This window comes from Aulonocara stuartgranti (genome assembly GCF_965226115.1).
Source record: "Aulonocara stuartgranti genome assembly, chromosome: 22".
Classification (NCBI taxonomy): Eukaryota; Metazoa; Chordata; class Actinopteri; order Cichliformes; family Cichlidae; genus Aulonocara; species Aulonocara stuartgranti.
The window spans coordinates 34,638,142-34,654,664 of record NC_138957.1 but is presented as its reverse complement, the minus strand read 5'-3'; the positions used below and the strand labels follow the sequence as shown (position 1 = coordinate 34,654,664).

The 16,523-nt window shown below is 41.1% G+C and overlaps 2 long non-coding RNA genes across 2 annotated transcripts; both read right to left on the bottom strand.

Moving 5' to 3' along the window:
* Positions 1-582: 582 nt before the first annotated feature.
* Positions 583-16,049, bottom strand: LOC309699572. The gene is made up of 2 exons (XR_014274396.1): positions 15,556-16,049; positions 583-1,128 (listed from the first exon to the last, which is right to left on the bottom strand). It is a non-coding gene; the product is annotated as an uncharacterized lncRNA (long non-coding RNA).
* On the bottom strand, positions 13,950-15,546 carry LOC309699557. The gene is made up of 2 exons (XR_014274379.1): positions 15,197-15,546; positions 13,950-14,511 (listed from the first exon to the last, which is right to left on the bottom strand). It is a non-coding gene; the product is annotated as an uncharacterized lncRNA (long non-coding RNA).
* Positions 16,050-16,523: the final 474 nt, after the last annotated feature.

The following is a 16,523-nucleotide window of genomic DNA, read 5'->3' as shown; positions in this document are numbered from 1 at the left end:
TCAATTCTGTCGTCATTATTTGAGTCCAGTTATTGTCTCGCTGCCTTCTGTGAGTTACTCAGCCTCTGTTTTGTGTGCTTTAACTCTCAGACTCCTGATCTCATCCTGACAATTAGAGATCCTCAGCTAAGTCTCCACCTGCTTCACCTCTGCCACCACCAGCTTCTAGACTCTTCTCTGCTTTGGTGCTTCATCAGAGTTTCACTGTCAAATAGTTCATTAATCAAACTTCAGTAAATCTTCTCTTAAACTTGATTTAAATGATCTCTGTTTAAACATACAGATGACACCCTGCTCTTTAATTTTACTTATTAGGTTTTAGATCAGATTAAAATGTAGATCATAAAACAGCTTTGAGACTAGAAATTATGAAGAGCACACAGATAATCTATGGTTGACATGACCTCAACATCTTATAGAGAAATATTTAATATGTGGATTAAAAAATATATATTTAACCATTTTCACTGCACATTACACTTGATGTGTCTGTTTACATTTTTATTTTGGTCTGGTTTTACTAATATTACAAAATCTTAATTTTTTAATGTGCATTTATTAAACTCACAGAGTCAAAGAACATGTTTTCTCGGTACGTTTTTATTCTTTTAAGAGTTTGAAATATCAGCTTTACAACAGACACAAAAGGATGAAACTAGAGGAGATTGATGCTCTGATTGTTGTCATTATGAGATGGAAACATGACTGTTTGATGAGTTTATTTTTTAAATCTGCAAACACAAAGGAACAAAGAGACAGAAGAAAATCAACATCAAAGACTCAGTGATTGACATCAGGACTGGGAACACTGGTCTCTCCTCAGTATCTCTGAGACCAGAGACTGGGAGCCCTGGGTGGCCTCACAGGTCACAGAGCCCACCTTCCCCCACTGGTCTGCAGTGAGCGTCAGGGTGCTGCTCCAGCTGTAGAGGCCGTCATTCTGCAGCACTCCAGGAGTCCTGCTCTCCTCCCCTCTGATGCTGCTGCTGCCACTGCTGTCGCTCGTCTTCCAGGACAGACTCCAGTCTGAGGGGAAGCCCTTGTTGGCCACACACATGAGCGTGGCCTTCCCCTGCTCCAGCTCCTTGTTGGAGGGACCCAGCACCTTCAGGGTGGGGCGGGTATCACCTAGGAAACACCAATCAGCTTAGAGGACAGGAACCACAATTTGAATTTCTCCGTTAAGAAGTTTCTGTCAGGTGTTTTTTCTGCTCCACCAGTCATTCACTCACACATTGTTTCACTTCCCTTTAAGAAACCTCTCATGCATATCAGCACAGAGAGAATCATCACACAGTTTGAGCTGAAATATGTTCAAACTACACTGGAAATAAAAGAAGCAGATGTGGAAACATTTACAGCAGAAGCTTTAAAATGATTAGAAGTCTAAATCATGGACGACTGAAGACATTAGTGGACACAAGCACAGAGCAGCTACTCATTCATGTAGATTTGAAATGTTATTGAACAGCTCACATGATTTCAAACTAAATCTGAAACATCTGACACGATAAAAACATCAGAAAGCAAACTTTGACTCATCCAAACAGCAGCTGATGTGGTGGAAATTTACAAACTAATCATAAGATGATGAAGTTTACTCTTGTCTACATTTTACTGTGACAGAAATGTAGATTAAACAAGAGAAACTCGCAGAGCTCATCTGAATTAGTCCAGTAAAAAGGACAAACATCAAACACTAAATTATTTTAATAAAAAAAATAGTTTTCTCTCATCTAAACAGTCTAACAAGTAGTTATAAAAGAAAATAATAAACACAGTTAATTAACTTACTTCCAACATCCAGTCTGGTTCCTCCACCAAAAGTCCACCACAGTGATACAAACTCATTGAGGCGCCGTACAAAAACCTCTGACTGTAGAGAGACACGGCTCTCTGACTCTGTTAGACTGAACTAAACCTACAAGCCCTCAAAATACAACTTTATCATCAGAACTACAAATAATAATTAATACTATGAAACATCCCAGATTTTCATTGTAAATTGTCCCGAGTGTCTGAATATTCATTTCCAAAGCTGACTTTGTTTCTTAGGACAAAATTTATGAATAAAATAATTAATCAGTTACACAAAAAGTTTCCTAGCCTTTTATATTAAATGAAATTAAAGAAAAGAAAATTACATTAAAGAGAAAAAGGACATAGAAGTAACTTTGTTTTTGACTTACGTCCAACATCCAGTCTGGTTCCTCCACCAAAAGTCCACCACAGTGATACAAACTCATTGAGGCGCCGTACAAAAACCTCTGACTGTAGAGAGACACGGCTCTCTGACTCTGAGACAAACAAACTCAACAAAATCATTCACTCCTTCCTTTTCAGTTTTACCAACTGATCTAAAAAAATGAAATTATTTCAGTGCTACATATTTAAAGAAGATATATTTTTATTTTGAATATATGAGTTTTGAAAATGGGACTTCTACCTCTGATGATATCAAATCAATCAGTAATGAAATCATCAATTTAAAATGGAATTTTAAACTTGATTTAATATGTGTCAGTATAAACTGAGACCTTTTTGATTCTCTCAAATATCTTTTTTTTTTTTTTTTTCACATGATATACAGTGTAGGTTAATTGTGATAAATCCATAAATACTGAAAAATACATAAAGACATATTTGCCTCCAATAAACTGAATATATATATATATATACATTTTAAAACTAGTGTCTAGTTGCCACTGAAAGGAACATCTTCAGTGCTCCTTGGCACTGATTCTCAAAGAATTTGAACTCTACTGGAGGGATGAGGCCCTTTCTCCCAAATCCTGCAGACAGAGAGCTCTGTCTAACACATCGGCCCAAAATCTCCTTGACATTTAGATTAAACTCTAATGATTGTAAAACACATAATTTCACATAATTTCCATCCTCATTAAAGCATTAACTGATCCCTAGTGTCAGGGGCTGAGTCTGTGACCCTGTGTTTTGAGTTTATTTAGTATTTTTGGTTTCTTAGGTTATATTAAAATATGTTACGTTCTTGTGGTGTTATGCTTACTTAGGGTTTAATTGAAGTTTAGCCTAGTTGTGTTACCACCTAAGTCTCCTTGTTTGTGAGTCTTTTCCTGTCTTCTGTGTTAGTCTATCATATGTTATCATGTCTATGTCTCTCTAAGTTTCCTGTTTTACTTTGAAGAGTCTAGTATTTCCATGTTCATGGTGTTTTTTTTTTTATTTTCCCTGTGGCATCATTGGCTGTGTCCCAATTCAGGGTCTGCAGCCGTAAAGTACGCATTTCAAGGCCGATTACGTCACAGCGGCGCGCCGAAGGCTGTCCCAATTCAAAGGCTGCTCGAAATGCGGCCCTGAAATGTGTCCTTCATTTCCCTGAATTTTAAGGCTGTGGCGGTGTAGACTTCGTGGCCCAACATATCCCAGAATGCATAGCGCGGCGATGGGTGTGGATAAATTTGCAGAAAAAAACGGCGGATGAGGGGCGGCCGAAGAGTAAACTTTGAGTAAGTACTGAATATTATGTCACTTATTTATGTGCAAATGTTTAATAACGAAGAACATTAAACATTACTGTTGGCCACATGTCGGCAAAGTCATGTGACATTAGTGACGTTTGTACTAACTTGGTTTTAAAGCCTTTACTTTAAAATATACGCCGTTCAATAGCTGAGCTTAATCCTACAGAGAATGATCAAAGCTCATGTAGAAAGAAACAAATGAACCAAAGATTTTCTCCTTCATTTCTGTCAAACACAGCTGTATGAAACGTTTCCAGCTGTTAGCATCATGGTTGCTAGGCAACCTGGGCAGCGCAACGGAGGCTAGACCGTCCCATTTCACAAGCCTCACACTTCCGGCCTTAGCGGTCTTTGAGTACGCGGCCCTTGAGAATCGTTGAGGCTGCGTACTTTAAGGCTGCAGACCCTGAATTGGGATACAGCCATAGTCCTGTCATCTTGGAAAAGCTCACTCAACTCAAGATTGAAAAGTTTAATGACAGTAGTGATCACTCAGAACAAATATAATAGATGTCGTTTAAGTCTTCATTTATGAAAAGGATCTACATCTTCCTCTGCATTCTTCAGTAAAATCTTGGCTTTTTTATATTTATTGATATGACACTGACAGCATGAGAAAGCTTTTTAATATTCAACAGCTGGAAAATCTTTGGCTCACAAAAACTCGATTAACTAAAGAAAGAGTCATCTTTAAAAGAGCAAAACAGACAAAAGAACATTTTTCTATTTAGTTTTGTTAAACGTCAGGATAGGATCAGAGATGAGAACTTTTTAAACAGAGAGCTGATCCAGACTTGCTGTATTGGGGTGCTGGTCCTGCAGATCGACACTACGTCTTTACTAGGTTATGGATTGGCAGTGGTGTGTGGGATTGTAGTATCAGGGCTGATACATGTTCAAGAAAGGTAACAATTAATGCATTTATGTATATGTTTCAATAATTATTTATATTCATGACTACCAAAGCATGAGTCATCACACACTCTCTGAAAGTAAATGATGGAAGAAATTGGAAAAGAAAAATTGGTCAAGTTTAACCTTTTAAACACAAATTGATAAAACATTGTGGAGATTTGGATACTTAAGTAAATATACGTGTTCCTGTGTACTGAAATATCTTTAATTAATAAATGCAAATTAAATAAATTAAAAAGACAAATGAAAAAAAGCAGGATGAACATGTCACCTGACACAGGATGAAACGATGAGGAAAGATGACTGACTCTGTGTGTTTGCATATGTGTCCTGCCTCTCTGCTCACAGCTGTTAAGAGGCCAGTGTTGATCAGTGGCTGTCCAGGCCTTTCAGAGCCACTCACACACCAGCAGCACAATGATGATGTCACTGACTCTGGCCACCCTGGGGCTCCTTGTTCAGGGTGAGACTCTCTGTGAAAACTTTGCTTCAGCATACAGGATCAACAGATGTTCACATTTTAAAGCATCTTTTATACTTTTTTAAATTTTGTGATCATTTTGGCTGTGTTATAACTTGTGACATGGATTTTTGCAGGAAATCTTCTTTTTGCCTCTCCGTGAATCGCTACCTTATCGTGGTGGAGGGGTTTGTGTGTCCCTGGGATCCCAGTGGCTATGTTGTCTGGGGGCTTTTGCCCCCTGGTAGGGTCTCCCATGGCAAATTGGTCCTGGGTGAGGGACCAGACAAAGAGCGATTCAGAAGACCCTTATGAAGAGAACATTGAGGGAACAGTTTACCCTGCCCGGGATAGGGTTACCGGGGCCCCGCCCTGGAGCCAGGCCCGGGGAGGGTGCCCGAGGGCGAGCGTCTGGTGGCCGGGCCTTAGTCCATGGGGCCCGGCCGGGCACAGCCCGAAGAGGAGACATGGGCCCATCCTGCCGCAGGCCCACCACCCGCAGGAGGCGCCATAGGGGTCGGGTTCAAGGTTCAAGGTTCTTTATTTGTCACATGCATAGTTATACAAGTATAACACACAGTGAAATGTAGCCTGACACGCTCCTCGACATGTGCAAAAATTGGGGGGGGGGTGTGTAGAGGAAGAACATTATATATATATATATATATATATATATATATATATATATATATATATACATATAGTATATACACTGGGTGAATGTGCAGTAGTAGCAGCAAGCAGGTGAATTCTGTACATTAATATGAATAGACATCTGACTATTTTACAGGATAGACAATATAAACATATTTAAATTTAAAGGAATTTGAAATGTACATTGTGCCTTGGTTTAGAGTGTCTGGAAGAGAGTCCTGTCTCAGTCAATTATAGATGATGTGAGAGGGCGGGTGTGTGTGTGTTTAGGGCACGGATGGCTTGGGGATAGAAGCTCCTCTTGAGTCTCTCTGTCCTTGCCCGGATGATGCGGAACCTTCTACCAGATTGCAGAAATTGCAGATTGCAGGGTGCATTGTGTGCCGGGTGGCGGCCAGGAGTGGAGGCCCTGGCGGACTGACCCCCGGCTGCCAAGACTGGCAATAAGGACATGGAATGTCACCTCTCTGGTGGGGAAGGAGCCTGAGTTAGTGCGTGAGGTTGAGAGGTACTGGCTAGATATAGTCGGGCTCACCTCTACGCATGGCTTGGGCTCTGGAACCAGTCTCCTGGAGAGGGGCTGGACTCTGTCTCAGTCTGGAGTTGCCCCTGGTGAGAGGCGGCGGGCTGGGGTCAAGGTCAAGGTCAAATTTATTGTTAAGCACATTTCAAACAGCCGATGCTGCACAAAGTGCTTAACAATATAAAAATGGTATTAAAAAGCAACAATGTAATACAATAATAACAGTAAAAAACAATAAAAGGACAGTAAAAGAATTAAAACAATAACTAAACTAATTCAAATAAGACCAAAATGCTTGGGTCATAGTGTGTTAAAAGCCAGGGCATAGAAATGTGTCTTTAGTAAAGATTTAAATTGCTCAAGTGTTTGTGCAGATCTAATATTTAAGGGGAGACTATTCCAAAGTCTGGGACCTGCCACAGAGAAGGATCTATCACCACGGGATTTGAGGTTAGTCCGTGGGATGGACAGCATTAGTTTTGAGCTAGACCTCATGGCTTTTCCTGGAGCACAAACAGAGAGGAGCTCAGACAGGTAAGGAGGGGCTCGGGCATTAAGTGACTTAAAAACAAAAAGTAGAAGTTTAAATTGGATCCTGTAGGAGACAGGAAGCCAGTGTAAAGAAGCTAAAACTGGGGTTATATGCTCTCTCCGTTTGGTACCAGTTAGCAGGCGAGCAGCAGCATTTTGAACCATCTGAAGACGATGGATGGTGGCCTGATCTAGACCATAATACAATGAATTACAGTAGTCCAATCTGCAAGTAAGAAAAAGGTGAATAACACGCTCAAAGGCTTTACCTTGGCTAGCTGTCTTAACGGAAAAAAACAGGACTGAACTACTGCACTCACCTGCTTATTCAATTTAAAAGAACCATCAATGTAGACACCGAGGTTTTTTACATGTGTTTTACAATACGAGGAAAGGGTGCCCAGAGTGCTGTCGATATGATTAAAGTTGCCAAAAATGGCAACCTCAGTTTTATTTTCATTTAGCTTTAAAAAAAATGTAATGACAACCACTGTTTGTCATCATCAAAACACCATTAAAAACACCACAGCACTTTACAGGAAGGGCCAGAGTCATCTCTATTTTTTGAGGCGACTGAGGTCCTTCAACATCTGCCAGAAAATGCTGAGGATTTTCTATGAGTCTGTGGTGGCCAGTGCGATCCTCTATGCTGTTGCATGCTGGGGGAGCAGGCTGAGGGTCGCAGATGCCAACAGACTCAATAAACTGATCCGTAAGGCCAGCAATGTTGTGGGGATGGAGCTGGACTCCCTCAAGGTGGTGTCGGAGAGGCGGATGCTGTCCAAGATAAAGACAATGTTGGATAACACCTCCCACCCACTCCATGACATGTTGGTCAGTCACAGGAGCACGTTCAGTGAGAGACTGAGATTACCCATGATGCACCACTGAACGACACAGGAAATCGTTCCTGCCTGTGGCCATCTCCCTGTACAACTGTCAATGGAAAAGTGTATTTAGTAGTCAGTATAATCTTTTAGTGATATAAGTTTGCTTATGGTAGGATGCTGTTTGTAGTTATTTGTATTAGGAAATGTTTAACCATGTATACTTAGAGGCATATAATTAATTGTGTAGTGACAGGATGTGTGCACCCCAGGAATGCACCCCCACGTCCTGGGAGCATGAGAGCTCGTACCTTGTCTTATTGTTTTATGGTAGGATTAACGTAGCTATGTCTGTTTTAGTTTAAGTGCTTCTTTACATATAGATGAACTGCTGGACTTCCTCACTGTGTTATCCAGGGTGAGGGGGGGTCACCCTTCTCCTGACCAAGGATGTACCTTTTGTGCTTTATGACCCTTTGATCAGAGACACACACACACACACACACACACACACACACACACAGCTCAGAGCTGCCCTTGCTAAGCAACAAGTAAAACTGTCTGTGTTTCTCGTCTCTGAGTCTTTACTGAAGAAGTGTTTTAGAATATTTTCCTTAACAACAACGCATCCACTTAACACACTGTTTACTGCTACAACTACACATGTTTCTTTTCCAGCTATTTATTTATGAGTGACTTATGTATGTATGTATATATATGTATATATTGTACTATTCTTAGTTAGTGTATTGTCTGTCTTGTCTTAATGTTGGTTATAATGGAGCACTGTAACAAAAAATAATTTCCCCCAGGGATCAATAAAGTATTCTGATTCTGATTCTGATTCTGATCAAGGCAGCGTAATAAGAGCTGCGGATGGTCTGACCCTGCTTTTAAAGGTAGATAAATCTGCAAATCATCAGCAAAACAATGAAATGAAATGCTGTACCGCGAGAAGATGGAGCCCAATGGCAACAAATAGAGTGCGAACAGGGCAGGACCCAAAATAGAGCCTTGAGGTACACCGTATTTAAGAGGGGCTATTTTGGAGTTGTGGGGGCCCATATTGACATAAAAAAAACTTTCTGACAAATAGGAACGAAACCACTGTAGGGCAGATCCTTTTAGGCCAGCGTGAAATTCTAGCCGTGATAACAGGATGTCATGGTCGACCGTGTCAAAAGCTGCTGACAAGTCCAACAATAAAAGGGCAGCAGGGCTGCCAGAGTCCAGAGTTAAAAGAATATCGTTAAAAATCCTTAAAAGTGCCGTCTCAGTGCTATGTAGTGATTTAAAACCAGATTGAAATTTTTCAGAGATCATATTAAAATCAAGGTGTGCCTGCAACTGTAGGTAGACCACTTTCTCCAAGACTTTAGATAGGAAAGGAAGCTTTGAGATAGGCCTGTAGTTGGACAGAACAGTTCGGTCCAGGTTTTGTTTTTGAAGAAGAGGCTGAACTACAGCTTGTTTAAAGCATGATGGGACGCAGCCTGCAGCAAGGGACGTATTAATTAATCTTAGGATGAAAGGCCCAACAGTATTAAAAGTGCTTTTAAGCAAGCTCGGGGGAGACAATCAGAGGGGCAGTGTGATGATCTTAGGTTACTAACTACCGCGGTCAAGTCCTTAAGGGAGACGGGATCAAACTGCTCTAAGACAGCTGAGCACACAGGAGAAGGACTCTGATCTGAGGCAGCAGACAACGAGACAAGGGCCCTGATCGATAGGATCTTGTCATTAAAAAATGCTAAAAAATCATCGCACATACTTGGTGAAGAAGTGACTCCAGAATTATCACATAAACTAAGAAAGCGATTAAGAACATTAAAAAGTACCTGAGGCCTGTGACTGTTTACTGACACTAAGTTTGAGACAAACTGTGTCTTTGCAGTTTTTACAGCTTCTTGGTAAGCAGAAAGACGAGTCCTTAAAATCTGTAGGGAAACATACAATCTGTCCTTTTTCCATCTCCTTTCAGCGCGTCTGTAGTCACGTCTGAGGGAGCGCGTATGTTCATTCAACCACGGCTCTGATAAATGCTTAGCGCGCACAGTCCTGAGCGGAGCAATAGAGTCCAAGATATCAGTGCAGGTAGAATGAAGAATGTCCGAAAGGTCCTCAACACTTTTACAGTTGGAGTTCATTATTCCAGAGTCCATAAAGGCAGCAGAAAAAGCGGGAGCTGTTAGAGCATTAAGCGCTCGCTTTTTGCACGCTGGGACGTACGGCTTATCCATCGAGCAGCGCAGTGTTAGAGTGAACAACACAGGAAGATGATCGGAGATGCGCAACTCGGATATTTCCGTGATGCACACACCCAACCCGTGGGAGAGCACCAAGTCCAGTGTGTGACCTTTTTCATGCGTGGGACCAGTAACCCACTGGGTCAAGTTAAAAGAGTCAATAATATTTAAAAAGTCCTTGACCAACAGTTTAGAGTCACAGCAGACATGGATGTTAAAATCACCAAGGATTAAAAAACTGTCAAATTTAAGAACGATTCCAGCCATAAAACCTTAAAACTCTTTGATAAAATCCTTGTTAAGCTTGGGAGGGCGATATATGAGGGCACACAGCAAAGGTGCAGCAGAATTCAGGTGTAACTCAAACAGCTGGAGTTCAAAACTAGAGCAACTTTAATACATTTTCAGTGACCCTTCACTCTAAGAGGACAACTGGTTCCAAGTCAATGCAGCAAACTGACTCACAACAAAAGAGTCAGATGATTTCCATAGAGAGGCACTTTGCATCAGCAGCACCATGCTCCAGTGCTCTGGGAGAGTTTATAGTCCTGAGAGTTGAACACTGGATGACTGACAGCTGTCCTTCATCACAACAGAAGCCACAGAAATCCTCCTCATCAAAAACATGACTTTGATCTGCGTCCTCATCTGGACTCTCCTCTGCTGCTGCTTCACAGGTAAAGTCCAGAGAATCAAACTCCTCTCCTCTATCAACATCTGTCCCTCTGAAATGAAGCCCACAAAACCATGAAGCTGCTTTATGTTTTTGTCTCTGTGTCCTCAGAGTCCAGAGGACAGATCACAGTGACTCAGCCTGGAGCAGTGAGCTCTGCTGTGGGAGGAACTGTGAGCATCAAGTGTAGGACCAGTCAGGATGTTGGTGTTTGGAACAACAACCATCTTTTAGCCTGGTACCAACAGAAAGATGGAGGAGTTCCTAAACTGCTCATTTACTTTGCTAGCACTCGATATTCAGGGATTCCAGATCGTTTTACAGGCAGTGGATCAAACTCTGACTTCACTCTGACCATCAGTGGAGTCCAGGCTGAAGATGCAGCAGTTTATTACTGTCAGAGTGTTCATGCTATCAACAGTCAAGCTGTGTTCACACAGTGAAAAACAGTCGTACAAAAACCTCCCTCAGTCAGACTGAACAGAAACTGCAGTAACTTCCAGCTGCATCAGAGACTGACACAGTTCAATGAGCACAAACACAATTTCATGAACTGACTGAATTTTTCATTATAAAACTTAAAAATCTAAAGTTCACTGTTAAATGATTATTATTGTGGAAACGGAGATTTCCTGAGTTTTGAGTGGGTAGAAAGCATTTTCCATCATAATAATCATTTTACAGTGAACTTTTGATTTTTAAGTTTTATAATGAAAAATTCCAGTGTGGTTCCTCCAGCAAAAGTGGATTCTGAAACTGAACAGCCAATCAGAGCAGAGTTCAGGATGAATAAAGTCACTTAGTGCATTAGTGTGAACTCATCTGCCTTCTGCAAAGAGGACCTTCTGTTCATTTAGATCAGCCACAGAAGAACTCAGGCACACATTTCATAAACAGCTTCATTATCATTAGCTCACACACTGATGCTAAATCAGTAGCATTTCAAGCCAAACACCACCCAGCCGAGTTACAGCATCTCCAACACCACCACCCTGAGCCCTGGAGCTCCTCAGGGTTGTTTGTTTCCTCAGCCCACTGCTGTTCAAGGTCAAGTTTCAAGTTTCAGGTTTTATTGTCATGTACAGATAAACAGTGTAGCCACATTAATCCATAATGAAATTCTTTGGCTCCTCAGCTTTACAAGAGCATATAGAGAGGGTGCAGTTATATTAAGAAGAAAATAACAGAATTTAGCAGTAGAAACTGATTCTCCAAGACTCTGAAGCTGTGTCGTCCCTCTGATGTATTCATTTTTCATCTTGTTCGTCCTGATCACTCCCAGTGACAAGCTCAACATCTGCACCTGTGCCACCTTGAACTCGGCCTCCTGTCTTTTTGTCAGTGCCCTCGTCTCCTAACCATATATCACAGCAGGTCTTCCTTCTGTCACAAATCACCCCTGACACTCGTCTCCACCCACTCCACCCTGACTGCACTCTCTTCTTCACCTGCTGTGTGCACTTTCCGTTGCTTTGGATGGAACAGGACACAAGGCTGTAGCCTTGTATCCTCACTGTAGGGGGTCAGCACCCATTGTAGAGAAAGAGAGAGAAACTGTTCAGTGTTTCACTTCCCCTGCTAAGCTCAGTAACCATGGCAACAGATAGGCATCATTGCCAAATCAGAACAAAGTTGTAAGCAGACATTTGGTTCATTTCACATATTTGTGTTTAAACAGTTAATTAAAAATATCAGATCAAAGAAGCAGAAATGTCTAAAATGATAAAAGTTTGAATCCAAATGTCAAAGACGGGAGGCCGTGGTGGAGGTGGCAGAGATTTCCATTAGGAGTGGCCAGGATGGATAAGATTATAACTAAGCACATCAAAGATTAGAATGATTACACCTAAGAGAGCTGAGGTGATATGAAGCTTCCAGGCAGGAGGAAAAGAGGAAGATCTCAGAGTTTGTTCATGGATGAAGGAGGACATGCAGAGAGTTGGTGGGACAGAAAAAGATGATCTACTCTGGTGACCCATACAGGGAGCAGTGAACGTCAGACAGACGTGATGATCATGTCTATGTTGGGTCCGTCGGTCCATGATCAATTCTGGGCATTTGGTTGTCCAACTATGACAACCTGGACGTCAATGTGACCTTCAACATTTAAACTTTGGACTGGGTCATTTTTCAGACATCATGTGCACGTCTATTACAGGTAGTGGTCAAAAATCTCACGGTTGGGATCAGATCACGGTTTTAAGTGATGGATCGGATCAATTTTCAGATCAGCAAAAAAAAGACAAAAAGACAAAAATTTAACATTTACTTATTAACTTATTTAAGTATTTTTTGCCTATTAAAAAATTCAACTCAAGACTCATTCCACGCAATTATATAAAAACAAATTAAGGTACAGTATAGGGCAGTACAGGGCTTTGTATCTAACACTCTGCTGTGATATAACGAGCGGTCACGGTCACGTAGCTTTCCGTTGCCATGGAGGTCCACCCATTTGTAGTTGGGCAAGAGAAGAGGACAGTTCAGCCATAGCTTTAAACTTTTCCTGCTCATACATGCCTGGGTACAATCTTTTCACTGAAGTGGACACGCAACGGGATATCATAGCGTGGCTCAAGCATGTTCATCATAGTTTAAACAAGTGCTGTCCACGTAAATCTCGTTAAAATGACGTTAATGCCATAACTGCATTAACGCGGCAAATCTCCGTTAACTAGTTACCACAGATCACACCGTGCGTGGGGCTGCACGGCATCAATGCGTCAACTAACGCGTTGACTAGTTGTTTTGCACAACGGAATACGGCCTCCCGTCTGCAGCTAAACACCCCGATAGCTTCCGAAATAGCTTTAGCCCGGTCGGATTGGGCAGGAAAGGGCTGCTTAAATACCACAAACTCCTCTGCTCCTCCACTTGGACCGCTAGCGCTGACCATACCCATATGGAAAAGAAATAGAAAAAACTTGCATCAGATGTGGCCTACTTCATATAGTGAATCATATAAGGCTTATATGATTTACTCATGAAAGTGGCCACTTTCATATATTGTTTTAGGAAGTATCCAAAACATACAAGGTTCATTTATAGGGATCTTATATCTGTTTTCACTCTTGTATGCTTTCATCCCAGTTTCACACAAGACAGATACAAACTTTATAAGATTTATATATATCTTTTCCATATGGGTAGCTATCGCTTGACAGACTGACCACGCGCACCATACACACACTTTTTCTTCTTTTTCGAATCTTCGGATCACGTGCGTACCAAACCGTGGAGTGGGATCGGCTCGGATTACGGATCAACCGTGATCCGTTGCACCACTAATTACAGGTGCAGGAAAATTACATCATTAATAAATATAATATTTTTATTTACAAATATCATCATTGTTGTTATCAACACGATACATATGAATGCAGATTATTTACAAACAAACATGATTTACTGTGTCAGCCTGTTGATTTTTCCAGTATATATTTTTTCATTGACATTTTCCTGTTTTTCTTTAACTGGTTTATATATTTTAATTAGTCAACTTAATTGTTTGTAACCAGATTGAAAATGTTATCTAATAAAATATGTTGACATTAAAAATGTAAAAATCCATGTTAATATATTTATACATATATAACAAACAGAAGAAATAACGAGGAATGTTTGGTTGAAAAATCTTTATTGCTGTAAAATCTTGAGACAAGTTGTTAAAGCAGGCAACTAAGAACTTAAGAATAAAGAGACTGAGATTGAAAAAGACTACAGACTGAGAGCTGTAGCAAAGTTAAAAAAAAAAAACAACAACACCCCCCCCCCCCCCCCCCCCCCAAAAGAAAAAAAAAACAAAACAAAACAAAACAAAAAAAACTGTATCATGCCCAAGTGATTTAGCTCAGGACTGGGAACACTGGTCTCTCCTCAGAGTCTCTGAGAGTGGAGTATCGGAGCCCCTCGTGGCCTCACAGGTCACAGAGCCCACCTTCTCCCACTGGTCTGCAGGCAGCATCAGGGTGCTGCTCCAGCTGTAGAGCCTGTCTGTCTGCAGCGCCCCGGGGCTCCTGCTCACTTCCCAACCAATGCCGCTGCATCTGCGGCCGTCAACGATCCAGGACAGACTCCAGTCTGAGGGAAAGCCCTTGTTGGCCAGACATGTGAGCGTGGCATTCCCCTGCTCCAGCTCCTTACTGGAAGGGGCGAGCACCGTCAGGGTGGGACGGACATCACCTAGGAGACACCAATCAGCTTAGAGAAAGGGTAACAGGTAGTTTCTGTCAGATGTTTTTCTGCTCCAACAGTCACTCACACGTTGTTTCACTTCCCTTTAAGAAACCTCTCAGCACAGAAATAACAGCAGTGAAATATGTCCAAACCACATACAGAAGGAAAAAAGTGCAACATTTGACAAAAGAGTGTTAAACTCACAAAAATCTGACTCACTCATGATTTTAAGGATTACTGGGAAATACGTTTAGAAAACAACTCAAACTATTTACTTCATAAACAGAGATATTTACTATACAGTTAACCTTGATCTGAAACTATCTAAGTTTAGTCTGTTTAATTTCATTTGAAGATTTTTATTCAAGTAAATGTTGTTTATCCACAACTTACCGTGAAGATCATATCGTTAGCTTCATAGCATAATTGCCTAAGTCATTGGACTAAGTCATTGACTTAGTCCAATGACTTAGGCAATTATGCTATGAAGCTAACGATATACAGAAAAATCACTGAAGGAACAGTTTTATCAACAGCAAGTAGGTTAACGTTTCAAACACAAATTTAGACAGAAATTTCTGTCAGCCTCCTTGATATATCAGGGGGAAAAAAGTTTTTAAATGTTTTTCTCTCAGCCAACAGTCAACAATTGAAGCAAATAAAAGATCTTATTTTTACAACAGTAACTTACTTCCAAATTCCAGTCTGGTTCCTCCACCAAAAGTCCACCACAGTGATACAAACTCATTGAGGCGCCGTACAAAAACCTCTGACTGTAGAGAGACACGGCTCTCTGACTCTGTTAGACTGAACTAAACCTACAGGCTCAACCAGTTAAAGCAAATAATTGTAGTGCATAACCTTGTGTTTTCCAAATTTAAATAATTTTTTATGGTTACTTTTCTAAAAGTCAGTTTGTTTCTCAGCCTACCAAAACCAAACCCCCAAAAAATAAAAATGCTAAACATAACTTGGACATTACTCAAGATATATATTTTTTCTAAAAAAAAAAAAAAATAGGACATAGAAGTAACTTTGTTTTTGACTTACTTCCAAATTCCAGTCTGGTTCCTCCACCGAACGTGTACCACAGTGATACAAACTCATTGAGGCGCCGTACAAAAACCTCTGACTGTAGAGAGACACGGCTCTCTGACTCTGAAACAAACAAACTCAACAAATAATTTTTTTGCACACTTTATTAATCCTGTAGGGAATAAGTCCTCTGCATTTAGAATCAGAATCAGAAGCAGAAAGACTTTATTTATCATCTCGGGGCAATTAAGATACAACAGAGCAGCATGACGTTGAAGATAAGGACAGGGCATAAACAGGCAATAGAGTGAGATAATAAATACACAGAATATACATTATGTACACAGTTTTAAATTAAAGTGACTGAATAAGTAAATATATAACTGTAAGTGACTAAAAGTGAGTAAAGTGTCGGCAGTATAAAAAGAGTGTAGAGTAGTTTATGTTTATGGGTGTGGGAAATGTTCTTATTGGCTGGAGTTAAAAAGCAGAGTGGCTTTGGGGACAAAGGTGGCTCTCCTCCTCCTCTCAGTCCTGTAGGAAATGCAGCAGGGGCGTCGCCCAGAGGGAAGCCATTGAATTCCGGGGTGAAGAATGTGAGAGGGGTTGTTGATGATTTTGGCTGCCTGTCTAAGGACCTGTTGGCTTAAAACTTGTGCCAGAGTTCTGACAGGCAGGCCAATGATTTTAGAGCACACTGATGCCGTGTGCTGCAGTCTGTTCCTGTTCTGAAGGCTGAGGGAGTGGAACCAGCAGGTGAAGGAGAAGGTCGTGATGCTTTCCAGGAAGGCATCGTAAAAAGTCATCATGATGGCTGTGCTGACTCCAAAGGAGTTAAGTTTCCTAAGAAGGTGTAGCTGTTGGTGGCACCTCCTGAGAATCTCCTCTGTGTTGGCAGAGAATTTCAGGAAGTTGTCAAAGATGGTTCCCAGGTAATTGTACTCCTCAACTACCTCCACTGACTTCCCGTGGATGGTGGTGGT